We start from the raw sequence: 18,987 nt of genomic DNA on the forward strand, positions 1-18,987 counted from the left end.
AATGTTTACATACAGTTATACCCATTTCATATGTATATACTGTATATTCTAGTCAAGGCCTATCCTGTTTAACTATTGCTGTGCATATGCTAATCTACCATACGTATTCTTCAGATATATAGGCAATATGGATAGAATATGTAGCATATCCCAAGACACACACTGGAAGCCGACATTGCTCATCCTAATATTGCTATATTTCTGAATTCCATTATTGCACTTTTTTAGATTTGTGTATATTATTGTGTATTGCTAGATATAACTGCACTGTTGGAAGTAGGAACACAAGCATTTTCCTACATCCGCAATAACATCTGCTAAATATATGTATGCGACCAATAACATTTGATTTGAAAGACACTATTTGTGGAATAATCTAAAAGCTGTATGGCTAAAAGAGGCCATGTTGAATAAAAAAACATTTTTTTAGAAGAAAGTTTATTGGATAATTATTTTATTTCACAACCCAGCTCCCTTAGTAGAGGTTCTTGTAAGACAGATTGCATGATCAATATACAGTTTTTTGCTATGCATTATACATTTCTTGAAAATTGCAGGTTGTGAAAATATGAAATCAGTTAATTAGCTTGGCAATACATTGACTTGAGATAGTAACCAAGTTCTACAACTACTTTGGTGTTGTTACTGACTTAACAAGAACATACGGTCACAATATTCAGAGCAGATAGCCTAACATAAAAAAATATCGCTTTATTGATTATTATAATAGGCATTTTAGCCTAGGAATTTTGATAATCCTGGGAAAATGTATCAAAAGCCACAACAGAAAGATATAGCAGTGAGATGATTCGATTAACCTGTCTCGGGCGCCCGGTTACGCGTGTTGTACACCGGGTGAAAGTTGATTGCATTCGTTTCGTAACAGGGCTGCCTCCCGGGCGTGAGCCAGGTGCCCCGATCAAAGCCCAAGGCGAAGTAGGCTCAAAATATGCTGCCTTGTTGACAACATTGCTGAGTGGCGCAGATTACTGATCGATTTGAGAATGGTGCTCCTCTCCGTTTTTGCCCGTTCACGTCACGGGCCATAGACCGGTGCCCTGCTGCTCAGCATAATCGAATCCGCCCAGTGAAGCTCTTCAAGGGTAAATAATATCATGTGTTTGTAATACTCACGAGATAAAGCTAGATGGTAGCATTGGCCAACTACAGTTCCCAGAAAACGCTTATCGCTATAAGCATGCACATTGGCTTTTTGATAATCGCAAAGGGGATGATGTCACTGGGACAATCTCTATTGAATTCTCCTCGCGTTCTCTCTCATCTCCTCGCCTCCTTATTAAACCCGATTGGAGGATAAGGTCAGAAGGGCGGGACCTCTTTTTTAAAATCCAATGGCTTTTGAGTAGGAGGCGAGGAGAATGCCTATGCAATTGAGATTATCCCAAAAATACTGAGTCTACCGGTAGCGCAATATTAAACAGTATATTGTTTGCTGGGAGTACTTGTGGATATCATCAGAAAAATGTGCACCCACACGAGGTAAGAATGCTTTTGGTGCTGACTTTTGAACGAGTTTCTTGAATACGCTCATCATCCGTGCAGAACCTTCGATAGGCCCCTTAGAAATTCTATTGTGCTGTTTGTCTTGCAGAAAGATGCAGTGACAACTGCATTTAGGACGCATTTCATTCTGTTGATGTGTAACGTGGTTACATCCTGCGTATTTGTTGTTGCTGTGTTAACTTTTTCTATACTCTTATTTCCCCAACTTGTATACCTAGTGTTGAAGTTCGACGCTCAGGAGAGCCTCTGTGATCAAGTGTTTATTATCAACAGTTTCGATGTCGTTCGAGTTGGCAAAGCCTGTCAGTAATTTGCAGGTGCTGTTTGCATCTCATGTAAGATAAACACCCACGTAGGCTAGCCTACTCAATTGGTTTAGTAGCTGTAACGGGCTAATTTGATGCTCCATTAGCCGTTACAGGTTAGGTACTGTTTGGCGTAGCATAGGAGACTGGTACATACCGGTAGTTAGTCCGGGTAGCTATTGGTTAACTATCTGCATTGACCCTTTTTAGCGTTAACTCTGACACGCTGACCAGACCGGACACGTCGCGTGCGCGAGCGTCGCTAAATAAGTGTAGAAATCCATGTTATTCAATTATTGCGCCAACGAGCGTCTGCGATGCCAAGGGCTAAAATAGAAGTAATTCCTATTTCTGACGCAGATCGCGCTGAAAGTCCTGCCTCTCCCATCTCCTCATTGGTTTATAGAAGCAGGTACCCACGTGCCATCTCTTCATTGGTTATACCCACATGGGTGATTGAAATACGAACTGTTTTGCTGGTAGTCGTGGTAATACTATGAAAGTTTAGATTGATCACCATATAAATTCAACGATGAAAAAGCTTGGAAGGAGGAGAGATGACTAGAAACGATTCGGTTGGCTGTTTTATGTGTGGATTCATTTGTCGGAGTAGAGTTCAGGTAAAACAACCTTGTGCAGTTCAGGTAAAATAACAAGTCAATGTTTATATCCCAGGACAAATTAGCTAGCAACAGCAAGCTAGCTAAATAGGACAAATTAGCTAGCAAGTGCAAGCTAACTAGCTAAATTGCCATACATGTTTAATGCTTTTCGACCTGTCCCCAAATTAATGTCATTGGTTCAGAGTTTGTTTTGATATTTTACCCTGCGTGTCGTGGTCGCATTTGGTGTAGGGAGACAAAATATATTTATGCACGATGGCGCACTTTACAGCCTTGTTCTAAAATTGATTTCAAATAATAATAATCCTCAGCAATCTACACACAATACCCTGTAATGACAAAGCAGAAAAAAACCAAAAACCTTACTTACTAAGTATTTGCTATGGGACTAGAAATTGAGCTCAGCTGCATCCTGTTTCCATTGATCTTCCTTGAGCTGTTTCTACAACTTGATTGGAGTCCACCTGTGGTACATTCAATTGATTGGACATTGACTTGGAAAGGCACACACCTGTCTGTATAAGGTCCCACAGTTGACAGTGCATGTCGGAGCAAAAAACCCAGCCATGAAATCAAAGGGATTGTCCGTAGAGCTCTGAGACAGGATTGTGTCGAGGCACAGATCTGGGGAAGGGTACCAAAACATGTCTGCAGCATTGAAGGTCCCCAAGAACAGTGGCCTCCATTATTCTTAAATTGAAGAAGTTTGGAACCACCAAGACTCTACCTAGAGCTGGCCGCCTGGCCAAACTCAGCAATCGGAGGAGAAGGGCCTTGGTCAGGGAGGTGACCAAGAACCCAATGGTCACTCTGACAGAGCTCCAGAGTTCCTCTGTGGAGATGGTTGTCCTTCTGGAAGTTTCTCCCATCTCTGCAGCACGCCACCAATCAGGCCTTTATGGTAGAGTGGTGAGACGGGAGCCACTCCTCAGTAAAAGTCATATGACAGCCTGCTTGGAGTTTGCCAAAAGGCACCTAAAGACTATATAGACCATGAGAAACAACATTCTCTGGTCTGATGAAACCAAGATGTAACTCTTTGGCCTGAATGCCAAGCGTCACGTCTGGAGGAAACCTGGCACCATCCCTATGGTGATGCATGGGTGGCAGCATCATGCTGTGGGGATATTTTTCAGGGACTGGGAGACTAGTCAGGATCGATGCAAAGATGTACAGAGATCCTTGATGAAAACCTGCTCCAGGGCTCTCAGGACCTCCAGACTGGGGTGAAGGTTTGCCTTCCAACAGGACAATGACCCTAAGCACACAGCCAAGACAATGCAGGAGTGGCTTTGGGACAAGTCTCTGAATGTCCTTGAGTGGCCCAGACTTGAACCCGATCGAACATCTCTGGAGAAACCTGAAAATCGCTGTGCAGCGACGCTCCCCATCCAACCGGACAGAGCTTGATAGGATCTGCAGAGAAGAATTGGAGAAACTCTCCAAATGCATGGGCGATTAATTAGGGCCGATTTTCTGGACACCGATTTGGCCGTTTTATTTTTTACACCTTAAATAAAACGCACAAAAGTGCTGTTTGAATGAATGCTTATGAGCCTGCTGGTGCCTACCATAGCTCAGACTGCTCTATCAAATCATAGACTTAATTATAACATAATAACACACAGAAATGCGAGCCTTAGGTCATTAATATGGTTGAATCCCGAAACTATCATCTCGAAAACAAGACATTTATTCTTTCAGTGAAATACTATTATATTATATAGATATTTTCTCTAACGGGTGGCATCCAGCAGTCTAAATATTCCTGTTACATTTCACAACCTTCAATGTTATGTCATAATTACGTAGAATTCTGGCAAATTAGTTCGCATTGACCAGGCGGTCCAAACTGTTGCATATACCCTGACTCTGCGTGCAATGAACGCAAGAGAAGTGACACAATTTCACCTGGTTAATATTGCCTGCTATCCTGGATTTCTTTTAGCAGGTTTAAAAAAATATATACTTCTGTGTATTGATTTTAAGAAAGGCATTGGTGTTTATGGTTAGGTACACGTTGGAGCAACGACAGTCCTTTTTCGTGAATGCGCACTGCATCGATTATATGCAACGCAGGACACGCTAGATAAACTAGTAATATCATCAACCATGTATAGTTAACTAGAGATTATGATTGATGAAGTTTAATGCTAGCTAGCAACTTATCTTGGCTTCTTACTGCATTCGCGTAACAGGTGGGGTCCTCGTGAGGCATGTGGTTAGAGCATTGGACTAGTTAACCGTAAGGTTGCAAGATTGAATCCCCGAGCTGACAAGGTAAAAATCTGTCGTTCTGCCCCTGAACAAGGCAGATAACCCACCGTTCCTAGGCCGTCATTGAAAATAAGAATGTGTTCTTAACTGACTTGCCTAGTTAAATAAAGATGAAATAAAAGGTGTCAAAAAATTAAAATAGCAAAATCGGTGTCCAAAATGACCGATTTCTGATTGCTATGAAAACTTGAAATCAGCCCTAATTAATCGGCCATTCCGATTAATCGGTCGACCTCTACACTGTATGTACATATCTACCTCAATTACCTCGTACCCCTACACATCGACTCGGTACTGGTACCCCGTGTATAGAGCAAAGTTATCATTACTCATTGTATATTTATTCCTCATGCTATTATTTTTTAAATGTTATTTATTTTTCTCTCTCCATTGTTGGGAAGATCCCGTAAGTAAGCATTTCATCATTAGTCTACACCTGTTGTTTACAAAGCATGTGACAACATTATTTTTTGACCTGTATGAGATGGAACACGGGATATCCCTCAGATTTTATACTAAAGCTGGCAAGTGTATTCCTGTTTGGTGGACAATTTATTAGCAGAGCTGGAAGGTAAGTGATCGTCAGCAGCCTTGGATATCTTGGTGTTTTCTGTATGCATGTATTCAGCTTATTTTTAGATGGTGTGGTCCATTAAACTGAATATGTTTTGCAAGCCATTTCAGTCTTGGTTATATAAGGGAATAGGCCCAGAGGCCCACAGCAGTTTATGAAATCATCTTGGTATCATCAGTGCAATATTTTATTAAGTGCAGTGAAGGTTAGTAGGCTATTAATGGCTTCACGGTTAAAAAAAACTATCATACATTTTATATTCTGTGGTTTTCAGTGATCTTTCATACCTCTAATGGGCATCAGTGAATGTACAATGTGAGATGTAGATCTGTGGCTTGGCATACAGCCCTAAATCACCCATGCATGTCCTGTGTCTCAAGGATTGTGTGTAATGGAGTTCGCTACAGTATGCCTTGGTGTGGATACAGTTTTCTGAAATATACAAGCCATCTATACACCTCATGACCAAGTCTATGAATCACATGCTAAAAAGTAGTAGACTAGTAAATTCTAGGCTTATAGAATGAGCAGTCACTCGGTGACTAGACCCTGGTATTAAACCAACGAAGGTGCAGGGCTTTTTTTAGAGTGATTATATAACTTTTCTCTATAGAGTCTCAAGGTTCCTCTCATGAGCACAAAGTCATTGCCACCTGTCTCCATTAATTTCTTCTTCTGACAGACAGCTCATTGGAGATGCTCTCAGAAAGGTCAGGCTCCTTAAAGCCCCTGATTCGACTGTTTTGGGTATTTATAACCAATACCCCTTTCTCCTTATCCTGTGTGCGCCTCTGGGCCAGTCGCCATGGCAACTGGCTCGACCTTGGGAAAGTGGGGAGGGGAAAGGGAGCAATGCAGGGATGCTCTCTCTATCTTCCACAGGCTCCATTCCACTCCATTCAACTGCCTGGCCTTGAGTCGTAGGGCTGGATTAGCCGGACAATAGCAGGAAAATCCATCTGCAGTGACTGCCTCGCTTAGTACTGCTTCTGTTCAGAGACTTTGCTCTGTTTGGTTCCCTTGTCATTTATGCGAAAGGAGGGGGAACAGTACAAGAAAATTGTGTTTTCATGCCCCGGTTTACATAAGAGTGCAGGTCACGATTTCTCCTCTAACACTGAGGGAGAGCATCTTTGGGAGAATAAGGAAGAATGGGGGCTCTTATTGAAGTTCACCGTGTTGTTGCCACAGGGGATTGCTACCGAGAGATTTTTTTTCAGTTATTTTAAAGAGATTGAACTGAGATTTTGTATACTTATAAGGCAGTTGTTTTTAAAGTAGCGCTCAAGAGCCTGAAAGGGTCCCCAAAAATTGTGTACAACGACATCACGTCATTGTTCTCGAGCCCCCATATCGGGTGCACAAAGATAGTAAAAAAAATACAAAAATAACTGCGGTGTCCATGTTGGGCTCTCTCTGCAACCTCATTAGACAATACTGTGCCGACCTGATCCCGCCTCCCACTTTAACCTTGCAACCTTATTGGTCATAATTCCACCTGCCAATCGACATTGTCCATCAGTTCGGTTGCAACAGGGGTGTTCTAGTAGTTGCATGCATGATCTCATGAGAATAGCGAATGTGATAATGGAAAAGTTATACTTTTATATGTTGGTATAAAAATGTTCTACTCCTTGAAAGTTGTGTATTGATTATAGCATATGCCTCATGATGAATTATGATCGCTGGCAATCAACAGCTGCAGGGTTGCCCATTGGATAATCCCATATCATGGAATATGTGTGAAAGTTTATAAAAACAAGGTGCACACATGGGATTATTTGTTTTGGATGGATTGTTGACACAACAAAGGTAGAGTTATATTTTCGAAAAAGTGGGTGAAAGTTTGCAGTATACATTTCTCGATCACATAATAGTTATGCGTGTTGTCACGATTCATGAACGGTATAAATGAATGGACGTGAACCTTTATAGTCTATTGTGCAAAACGTTCCTAAATTCTAACAAAATACACCAGCGATACCATTTAGGAGATACAGGTTGTGAGCATCGTGTTTCTGATCTGGTTGACAATCATCTTCCAATGTATTTGTCTGGCTACAATGCCATCTTTCCAGAGAAATGCATTGAAAGAGTAATGAAACTACTACCGAGGTTTAATAGATTAGAAAACATTTGAATTTATGATGCATGGATTTGATCGATGTATTTTCACTGTTATCAAAATAACTAAGGCTAAGGGCATGCAGCCAGGAAAGGCATTCTCGACATGACAGGGATGAGCGTGCAGATCTGATGCACTAAAGGATGCCGGGTTAGAATGTTTCTCCGCTGGGAGAGGACTGTAAATGGTTTATTGCATTATGAGTCAATGTATGCATAATGTAATTAAACCATCTTACAGTCCTCGCCAAGTCCAAAATGGGAGCTTTTAAAAAATAACGAGAGAATTTGACGTTAAATTCATAAATGGATATTTCCAACAATGACTGATAAAACATAGCGGGGGCTATAAAGTGGACTTTCTAATGGCTGCATACTCCAGTCTATCATTGTTGATCCTGGAGCCATTGAATGCTGGACTTCACTCCAGTTGAACATGAGAGTAGACACTTAAGCAGTGTGCTTGTTAAAAGCGGAAGACACATTTCAGTTGAATGCAGTCAGTTGAACAACTGAGTAGGTATCCCCCTTGTTTCAGTATAAGGGTATAAGAGCTTGAACCCATTTCAAGTTAGCCAGAGCAACAATGCTCTCATTTCTCAAAATGTGGATGTTTGGGACATCCACTTTCATAATGTATTGAGACTTTATGAAACAACAGTGATACTCTGACACCAGAGTTGAGAAACTCTGATAAATAGTGGAACATTTCTAAGTGATTTAGCAGGTGATGTATGGCACTACTACATCTGACTGTACCATACTATGGTGTTTGGTACTACAGCAGTTTCAGAGGACCAACATTGTGCAGGCCCACCATACAGTATGTGATAGGACCCTGTTGGCAATGGAAACAACAATGGGCCTGTGTGGCTGTTTGAATGTCTCTTTCTCTGCACAGTGTGCTTCACTTCGGACAGACAATGGCTTCATTTAGCGTCACTTATCCACTGAGTCCCTGTCTGTCACCAGGGTGCTCCCACCACACCCTGCCCTCGCCCCGTCTCGCCTCGTCCACTTGGGATTGAAGGGTCAGACGGGTGACCACACCTGACCCTAAGATGGGAGAAGACTTTAGGGATACTTCGTAAACAAATCGAATTTAGAGAATATATTGAATCAATGGTCTTGCCTTGACCAAGACACTTAACCCTACTTTTCTCCAGGGTGCCGTACTACTATGGCTGACCCTGTAAAGCAACACATTTCACTGCACCGATCTTTTTTTGCCTCGACGCAAGCATATAAGGAATTTAGCTCATCTGGTACGCTTGGGTCACCGGCAGCTCATGGTTGGGTTTCCCTTTTATATTCTGAGATTGTTGGATGTGGTAGGGTTTGCAAACCCTATCTTATTCCTGTATTGACGTTTCCAGTTTGTTGTCTTATTAGTGTCCCGCTCTTGAAAGTGGCAGCTCTAGTCTCTAGCTCAGTGCAGATGTTTCCTGTAGTCCATGGATTCTGGCTGGGATATGTACATCATTGTGATGACTTCGTCGATGCACTTTTTAATGAAGCCGGGGATTTATGTGGTAAACTCCTCAGTGCAATCAGATGAATCCCGGAACATATTCCAGTCTGTGCTAGCAAAACAGTCCTGTAGCTTAGCATCTGCTTCATCCGACCTCTTCCGTATTGATTGTATAACTGGTACTTCCTGTTTTGAGTTTTTGCTTGTCAGCAGGAATCGGGAGGATAGAGTTATGGTCAGATTTACCAGATGGAGGGTGAGCAAGAGCTTTGTATGCGAGGGAGGGAGATCTTTGTTTACTTATCTGTGTGTGGGGTAAATGTGACCTAGAGTTATTAAAAAAAAAAGAAACATTTTTACAGCTCCAGTTGCACAGGTGACATGCTGGTAAAACTAAGGTAAGAGGGATTTCAGTTCCGCTGTATTAAAATGACCGGCCACTAGGAATGTCACCTGGATGTGCATTTTCTTGTTTGCTTATGGCCCTATACAGATCATTAGGTGTGATATTAGTGACAGCATCAGTTTGTGGTGGTAAATAGACAGCTATGAAAAATATAGATAAACTATTGTTGCGTGGTCACATGCATGTAGTTTTTGTGGCCCCAAGATGGAGACTGGCTAGAATTTTTGGTAAAACTTGCCTATTTTGTTAGTGAACGGTCTTGACCACTGTCAATGTCTGTCAATCGGCACCACGCCCATGTTAATGCTGTACATGACATATGAGCCAGTTACTTTTGTATACAGAACGTGGAGGAAAAGTAGTAATTCTGGAGGAAAAGTAGAGTAGTTCTTGTCTTGTTCTCCTTTTTCCATTTTGTTTCCCTCCGATCACGCTCTGTTCTTCTTTGCAGCTAAAATAGGATTATGCACCAAGCCGGGTGACTGTAATTACCTCTGATCTCTGCCCCGCCTCACCCTCCCTTTCTGCTATTTTCTCCTCCATCTCCCTCATTTTTCTCTTCAATTCCACTGTTTGTTTGCATTCATGTGGAAGTATCATTATTACAAGCTCTGCAGGAGAGCTTAGCTCAACTGAGCTGTTTTATCTGGACTCTCCCAGCAATTTAGGCCTAGATTATATTTGCGTCTTTTCTTTTGCCATTGTTTGAAGCTATCGACGAATATGTCTTGAATTACTGATATAATTTTACCCCTATGAAAAGATAACCAAAACAAACCTATCTTTTAGAAATGCTGGTATTTGATTTTCTGGGCTGCATGATTTTGCATCTTTTCTGCAAATTAGTAGTGCGGTTATGAATTTCCTAAACTTAAACGTGTACATGCATGACTTATTTGCCTGGCTACCCAAACCCCTTCCGCTGGCCAAACTCTACACCACGCCCAGAGTTTCTTCTCTGCAATGAGTCCTGATCTGAGTACCTCCCCGACTATTACTAGAATGGAAATCCATTCTAGACCCTCTGATTGATCCCAGAAACCAATGGGTTGGGCCAGAGCAGAACAAACTTGGGTAAAGCGGCGTTTTGAAAATGTGTCATTGGCTTTGATACTCTTGATTGGATCATCTCTAACCAATCTCAGACTTTGTTTTGTACAACACCCCCCGTTTGACTCCCCACAAACGACTTCAATGATGGCAGTCTCCGACTGAAGTATGTAGCGAACGATGCATGCAGTGGAGCAGTGGAAGAATTCGGTTTGAGTCGTCAGGCAAATGAGATATACAGTTTCTTGCAAAAGTATTCAGCCCCCTTTGCATTTTTCCTATTTTGTTGCATTACAACCTGTCATTTATTTTATTTGGATTTTTTGGATTTTTATTTGGATTTCATGCGATGGACATACACGAAATAGTACAAATTGGTGAAGTGAAATAAATTAAAACAGAAAAGTAGTGGGTGCATATGTATTCGCCCCTAAATAAGATCTGGTGCAACTAATTACCTTCAGAAGTAACAATTAGTTAAATAAAGTCTACCTGTGTGCAGTCTGTCACATGATCTGCCACATGATCTGTCCCATGATCTCCGTACATATACACCTGTTCTGAAAGGCCCCAGAGTCTGCAACACCACTAAAGCAAGGGGCACCACCAAGCAAGTGGCACCATGAAGATCAAGGAGCTCTCCAAACAGGTCAGGGACAAAGTTGTGGAGAAGTACAGATTAGGGTTGGGTTATAAAAAAAAGATCTGAAACTTTGAACATCCCACTGAGCACCGTTAAATCTAGAGGTCGACCGATTTTAATTGGAAGAAGGTACTCTGGTCAGATGAGACTAAAATGTAACTTTTTGACCATCAAGGAAAACGCTATGTCTGGCACAAACCCAACACCTCACATCACCCCAAGAACACCATCCCCACAGTGAAGCATGGTGGTGGCAGCATCATGCTGTGGGGATGTTTTTCCATCGGCAGGGACTGGGTAACTGGTCGGAATGATGGATGGTGCTAAATACAGGGAAATTCTTGAGGGAAACCTGTTTCAGTCTTTCAGAGATTTTGGAGTTGACCGTAAGCATACAATGACCGTAAGCATACTGTTAAAGCATCATTCAAGTGGTTCAAGCCCAGACCTCAATCCAATTGAGAATATGTGGTATGACTTAAAGATTGCTGTACACCAGCGGAACCCATCCACCTTGAAGGAGCTGGAGCAGTTTTGCCTTGAAGAATGGGCAAAAATGCCAGTGGCTAGATGTGCCACGCTTATAGAGGCATACCCCAAGAGACTTGCAGCTGTAATTGCTGCAAAAGGTGGCTCTACAAAGTATTGACTTTGGGGGGGTGAATAGTTATGCACGCTCAAGTTTTCTGTTTTTTTTCCTTCCTTTTTGTCTTGTTACTTGTTTGTTTCACAATAAAAAATATTTGGTCTCTTCAAAGTTGTAGGCATGTTGTGTAAATCAAATGATTCACCCCCCCCCCCCCCCAAAAAAAATCTATTTTAATTCCAGGTTGTAAGGCAACAAAATAGGAAAAATGCCAAGGGGTGAATACTTTCGCAAGCCACTGTAGCCTTAGAAGCATTTTTCCAGATGAGCCTTTACTTTGAGTAAAATGTCTGCTGCTTGGTAGAGTTGTATTGTTTTTGTCTTTTCCTCTTGAGGCCCCTTCACCTTTCTCATTCTCTATGGGCCGATGGGTCAGTCACCCTACTCCCAAGTCCTGAATAGAGGGAGATCTTAATTTATGGGAGTTGCCGTGCTCAAACTCCTGGTTATGGGGGACTTTGTATGTGTCCAAAAGAGCTCTTCTCAAGTCTTTGCTGCTGTTTGGTGTTAATTAGCACCCTAAGGACCCAACCCACTGTTTTGAGCATTAGCTTGCAATTTCAATAACCTTGTGGAGGACGTGGACACTCCAAGTTCAAATGGGGCTTTTCCTACCTTCCATACAGGCAGAGATTCTTCAATGGCCCCCTTCTTTCAATCTGAGCCTCACCAGATGTTCAAATTCATTTCTGTGAAATGCTTTCTCGCTTGACGCGATCAAATAAATGCCTGACTGGTTCTGAATCTGAGTTTTTGGCGTTGATGGAGCAGTTCGGAATTTGAAATTCCTGAAAATGGAAGTAGCCCTGGGTACTTTGGAATGCCTTCCATAAATTTGATCAGAATTCTGCAACTCCTGATGTGGTAAATAATTGCAGTTTCTCCCTTCAACCTTTGTAAACAGAAACTTATTGAATATCATTAACATATTACGGCAATTTCACAGTAACTGAATTGTGTCGAATCAGATTTTTCACTTAAATGTATACCAAACAAAAAACATTGATTTCAAAGTTTATCAAACCATACTGAAATATGCACAAGTACTACTTTTAACCATTTACAGTGAACATTTAAAAAAAATAAACATTTACTGGAAGAACTGTACAGATGTAATGTTTGGTAACAGAATTTCAGTAAAATCTCAGTTTTTTTAATATGACCACATTTTCACTAAATATCTGCCCCAAATTAAGTTTCAAAGATGGCTGCAGAAAGATTGGGGTGACACCTTGACTTAAAAAAACAAACATGTTATTGAACTACATTAAATGAAGTGGATTCATAAGCCTTAACAGTATTGTAGTAATGGAATTCTATCATTTGTATAATCTCTACTTCACAGAAGTGCATTATTATGGATATTAATGGCATTCTCTTTATGGTGATGTATCCTAAATAGGTACACAAAGGCATACCTATGCAATATCCTCCTTTGTATATTTGGGTATTCTATAACTAATTGGTAGGTCTACCTTTACTTGTTACTTCTGTGAAATTGTATTACCCTTACGAGGGAGAGAAATGTGAAAATATGTTGAACTTACACAAGGCAAATAATTGATCCAAAATGAAATATGTGTTTATTTGTTGGCAGGGGTCTATACTTTCTATTTCTAATACTTTTTAAAGACTTTTTCTGCTGATGTTTTCTAAGACCCCTTTTCTATCTGTTTGACCAGAAATCAAAGCCTTTGCTTATTCCTAATATTTAGGATGCCATCATTTATACAAGATATAGACTCTTAGCTAATATTTGACACCAGATTTGACATGCTCCTATGAACTTGGTGCTCAAGGGTCCTTTTACATGGAAATGACAGTCTTGGAAGACTAGCCCTTGGTGGGCTCAAAGAGATCCTAATAAACAAACAAACATTTAGAATTTTGGACAGTGAATGTTAGACAATTCAACCAGTTCGAATCCCAAAATAGTTCACCAATCTGTGTGGATAGAGCAGGCAAAATAGTTGTTTACATGTGTGATGGACAAACAAGTGTAGCCTATGGTGAAAGATGTGACTGAAATTTTAAGGGTGGGGAGAGTGCGAGAGGGTTGATGAGCAGGCTTGACGTGCTCACATTTTATAACATGAATTAGGTCCACAGAATTCTACCTAGGATGAGTGGCTTCAATGATGGAACTTTGAATGTCTTTTGCGCTAACAGGCTTGAGCTAGCAAGGTAACAAGCTTGTGTGTGCAGAGTGGCACCAGAATTAACACATCTTATCTTTTTTTGTTGTAGTTTATGCTTCGGAGGTAGCCTAAACACGCACACACATCTGCAAAGATTTTCAGCTTGCAGGCAGATGCTGGAATACATTTCTGAGTGACAGTGAGGGCTTTGTATAGGCACGTTGTTGTGCTTTTTGTGGGACTAGAAAAAAATGCCTTGATCGTAAAATAAAGTTATTAAGCGGTTTCCATGCATTTAATATAACGGTTCTGTTTATTGAACAGTATGGATCACTTTCGTTCCTGGTTCTGTTATTTGATAAAAATGTTTTTGGTTTTGATTGTATTTTTGTATATATATGTTTTTTTTTTACCTATTAAAAGTTTTTTTTAATAGAAATTCCAACCCCAAAATAGTGAACATTCAAGTGCCAAAACAGAACATATTCCATTGTCTCTGTCAGGTCCACATTGGGTAGACATCAATAGAAAAATTGGAAATTACTCTGAAATGATACAATTTATATTACTTACTCATTTTTATTAGATTACTTTATCATCTGATCTCTGCTCAGGCAAAGGCAGCCAATACACAAGTATATATTTTTAAACCTGCATATTTAGCTAAACGGTTAGCAGGCAATATTAAACTAGGGAAATTGTGTCACTTCTCTTGCCTTCATTAAACGCAGAGTCAGGGTATATGCAACAGTTTGGGCAGCCTGGCTCATTGCGAACTAATTTGCCAGAATTTTACGTTATGACATAACATTGTGCAATGTAACAGGAATATTTAGACTTATGGATGCCACTCGTTAGATAAAATACGGAATGGTTCCGTATTTCACTAAAATAATAAACGTTTTGTTTTCTAAATGATAGTTTCCGGATTTGACCCTATTAATGACCAACGGCTCGTATTTCTGTGTTTATTATATTATGATTTGATAGAACAGTCTGACTGAGCGGTGGTAGGCGGCAGCAGGCTCGTAAGCATTCATTCAAACTTTACTGCGTTTGCCAGCAGCTCTTAGCAACGCTTGCTTCACAGCACTGTTTATGACTTCAAACCTATCAACTCCCGAGATTAGGCTGGCAATACTAAAATGTCTATAAGAACATCCAATAGTCAAAAGGTATATGAAATACAAATGGTAGAGAGAAATAGTCGACGTGTCATAATTCCTATAATAACTACAACTCAAAATATATAAATATATATTATTTTATTAATAATAATAATAATAATTTGGCTGATTAGTTGGTATCGGCTATTTTTGGTCCTCCAATAACCGGTATCGGCGTTGAAAAATCATACTCTACTTTCAAGTGATATCCTCTGGGTCCACATTGTACATCTTGTTGTATGTCTGTTACCCAAAATAAATTAAATTCAATACTGTGTACTAATTTAGAACATACTGTTTAGTAAAAACAAATACACTAAGCAACAAATATCAGCATGCTAGGCTCATCCTACTGAGAATGCGTCATTTTATGCTCAATTCTGTTGATTCCCACCTTTGTTAATTTTGGTACAGCGCGTCCCGACAGCTGATTATCAGCTATTGTCAAACACACGTGAGTCTCGAAAGACGATTCTCTATCTCAAAAGTGTGCAGTAAATTAAACTAGATGAAAAGCCAAAATGACATCCTTGCATTTAAAGCATACAAAATGTTTGAAATTTCACATACAGTACCTTTAACTTAGTAGCTACCCAAAATGGCTACTATTTAGAACGGGTATTGGGACTCCACCATTGCTGCAGACTACCATTGTGTTTGGTTTCTAAGGAAACACTCGTCAGAATGGATGACTGCTGCCCTCATCGACAGCACGTGTCAATTGTTGGTTCTTCTTCTCTAAATAACATGACAAAAAAACAGAGTAAAGGCTAAATGCCCTCAGACTAGTTGTGGGAAAGGCTAGGAAACCTAACGATCTGATAATCTGAGAAGTAGTATGAAATATCGCTGACGCAGCCCAGATTAACTGCAGATCTCTTTCCATGTGATCCCAGTGTAACCTGAATACTGTCTAAATTCCATAGCATCCTACCCAAGGCCTTCTGCAGACAGCCAATATCTGCACTCTATCCTTTAGCTACAATTGTGTGACCTGGAGACAGACTTTGAACAGGGACATCCTAGTTATGAAATGCATACACCAAGCCCCTTATCACCCCCATGGTCTTGTCACGGCTTCACTGGAGCCAGCTGACCCCCACCACCACCACTCTTTGTCTGCGCTGGGTGTTAGTGGTGCACGCCCTCTCCTCATCGCCAGGGCTCTGCCAGCTGTTCATTTGTGAATTATTTGTTCATTATCATGGTAATCTAGGCCTTGGTTCCGCTTCTGGCTTCTCTCTGGCTTCTCTCTGGCTTCTCTGGCAGAGCAACTGTCGCTTGGGGACAAAGTGACACTTAAAACAGGCCATCGTTTGACACAGACTGCAGTGGAGAGGGAGTTGCTGCAACCCTCTTAAAAAGGGGAATTTCAATGAAAAATATTTGTTTGCGCTTATAACCCTACAATTGAATGGTGTCAATAGCGCTACATTGCTAGACTGTTGGAGTCACCCTGATCTCTCTAGCAAAGGCCCTCTGCGTTCCATTTGTCACTTAAAATAAACATTTAATTTTACATTATCCTGTTCGGGAAGCCCAGTCAAATATGAGATGAGCTTTACTGACCGTTTACACACGGAAACTGCATTGTTTCCAAATCTGCATATTTGAGCACTCCACAGGGATGCCCGATTCAAGTCAAATCTTTCTCTTGATTAAATACAATTCTTTATAAACGGCAGAGTCAGAGATAAAAGCTGGCACACATTTAACCCTTTAGGAAGTAGGCTACAGTCCATAAAGTATTTTGGATTAATTGTGAAACTGCTTAACTACATTCCTGGGACGTGGCGTACATTAAAGCCGCTTAACATTTAAAAAGACGACCAAACTATTTTCCCTATTCAAAGAACTAAAACAGTCTGATATTTGTATGCGTTTTTGCAGGTCCTTGAAGCTCCTCCACTGAAGTGAAACCAGAGCGGGTGGCATAGTTACACCAGAACTAGAACATCCTGTGCCTTTGACTCAAGGACACATCTAAGAATTTCAGTGGCCCAAAAAACCATTACATAGGTCACCCATTTCTGCATCGCCAGTATATTTATAGTAGTATAAAGTAGAGTGCAGCTACAAGGGTTACTTCTCTTGGGAATATGTGAAGACTTTTGGGTGTGTTATTTGCGTTTAACCAAGCAAGTGCATTACTAACATTAAAAAGCAGAAGAGTTGCAAGGGACAAGGCGGCAAAGTAGCCTAGTGGTTAGAGCGTTGGACTAGTAACCGGAAGGTTGCAAGTTCAAACCCCCGAGCTGACAAGGTACAAATCTGTTGTTCTGCCCCTGAACAGGCAGTTAACCCACTGTTCCCAGGCCGTCATTGAAAATAAGAATTTGTTCTTAACTGACTTGCCTGGTTAAATAAAGGTAAAATAAACATGCATGACAGGTTGCGAGGAGACCAAGCAATGAGAGCTTGTCCTTTTGCCCTTTCATTTCACCCTCTTCAAGTTCATAGATAGCTAGTAAGCCACACAAGCATGAATATCAGCATGTCTATGTCTAAGCATGATATGATCAGAGGGGGGGTCCTATACAGTCACAGGCTTAAAGGTGTACTATGCAGAAATCACTCTGCCATTTCCTGGTTGCAAAAATTCGAATAGTTATCCTGATTTCAGTTTGTGTGATAAAACAAGCAACTAAAGTTTAGAAAATCATTGGACCATCTAAAACACTGCGAAATATATTTTTCCTTACCAAAAATAGTGTACTTTCAGCTGTTTGAAGCTGGTATACAAAACTGAAAGTAAGAACAGGAAGAATAGGGCACATAGAACAGTTCTACTGCTTCTTAGACTTGTTATCAATGACAGAGCTATAACTCACATTTTTATGTGAATTTTATTGGGTCGCCCAAAAAGTTGCATATTGTAGATTTAACAGAGTAAACTCAAAGGCTGCTCATCTCCCCCTTCAGGATGAAGGAGAAAATGCCCTGAACTGCACGCCATTCTGTGCCCCGTTTCAAGAGCTGTACACATGTCGCTGGTGACGCAGCTCAGATTGGTCAGTGCAGCTAGTGTTCCACATCCTTTTTTTCTTGCACTATTGACCACACTTGCAGAAAGTATTCCTCCTTCACATCGGCCCGCAACTAAAACATGCGGACTCTCCTTCACTGCAGCCGACGTAAGGAAAACATTTAAACGTGTTAACCCTCGCAAGGCTGTAGGTCCAGACGGCATCCCCAGCCGCGCCCTCAGAGCATGCACAGACCAGCTGGCTGGTGTGTTTACGGACATATTCAATCAATCCCTATCCCAGTCTGTTGTTCCCACATGCTTCAAGATGGCCACCATTGTTCCTGTTCCCAAGAAAGCTAAGGTAACTGAGCTAATCGACTACCGTCCCGTAGCACTCCCTTCCGTCATCATGAAGTGCTTTGAGAGACTAGTCAAGGACCATATCACCTCCACCCTACCTGACACCCTAGACCCACTCCAATTTGCTTACCGCCCAAATAGGTCCACAGACGATGCAATCTCAACCACACTGCACACTGCCCTAACCCATCTGGACAAGAGGAATACCTATGTGAGAATGCTGTTCATCGACTACAGCTCGGCATTTAACACGATAGTGCCCTCCAAGCTCGTCATCAAGCCCGAGACCCTGGGTCTCGACCCCGCCCTGTGCAACTGGGTACTGGACTTCCTGACGGGCCGCCCCCAGGTGGTGAGGGTAGGCAACAACATCTCCACCCCGCTGATCCTCAACACTGGGGCCCCACAAGGGTGTGTTCTGAGCCCTCTCCTGTACTCCCTGTTCACCCACGACTGCGTGGCCACGCACACCTCCAACTCAATCATCAAGTTTGCGGACGACACAACAGTGGTAGGCTTGATTACCAACAACGACGAGACGGCCTACAGGGACGAGGTGAGGGCCCTCGGAGTGTGGTGTCAGGAAAATAACCTCACACTAGACGTCAACAAAACTAAGGAGATGATTGTGGACTTCAGGAAACAGCAGAGGGAACACCCCCCTATCCACATCGATGGAACAGTAGTGGAGAGGGTAGCAAGTTTTAAGTTC

The 18,987-nt window shown here is 41.4% G+C and overlaps 1 protein-coding gene across 1 annotated transcript in view; it reads left to right on the top strand.

Annotated features, from left to right (window-relative positions):
* The first annotated feature begins 1,356 nt into the window (after positions 1–1,356).
* The window catches only part of LOC115107854 (disheveled-associated activator of morphogenesis 1-like), a 119,821-nt gene continuing 102,190 nt past the window's right edge, over positions 1,357–18,987 (top strand). Inside the window, 1 exon segment of the mRNA XM_029631543.2 lies at positions 1,357–1,500. The gene's annotated coding sequence lies outside the window, so the exon portion shown is untranslated.

This window comes from Oncorhynchus nerka, linkage group LG24, assembly GCF_034236695.1.
Source record: "Oncorhynchus nerka isolate Pitt River linkage group LG24, Oner_Uvic_2.0, whole genome shotgun sequence".
Taxonomy (NCBI): Eukaryota; Metazoa; Chordata; class Actinopteri; order Salmoniformes; family Salmonidae; genus Oncorhynchus; species Oncorhynchus nerka.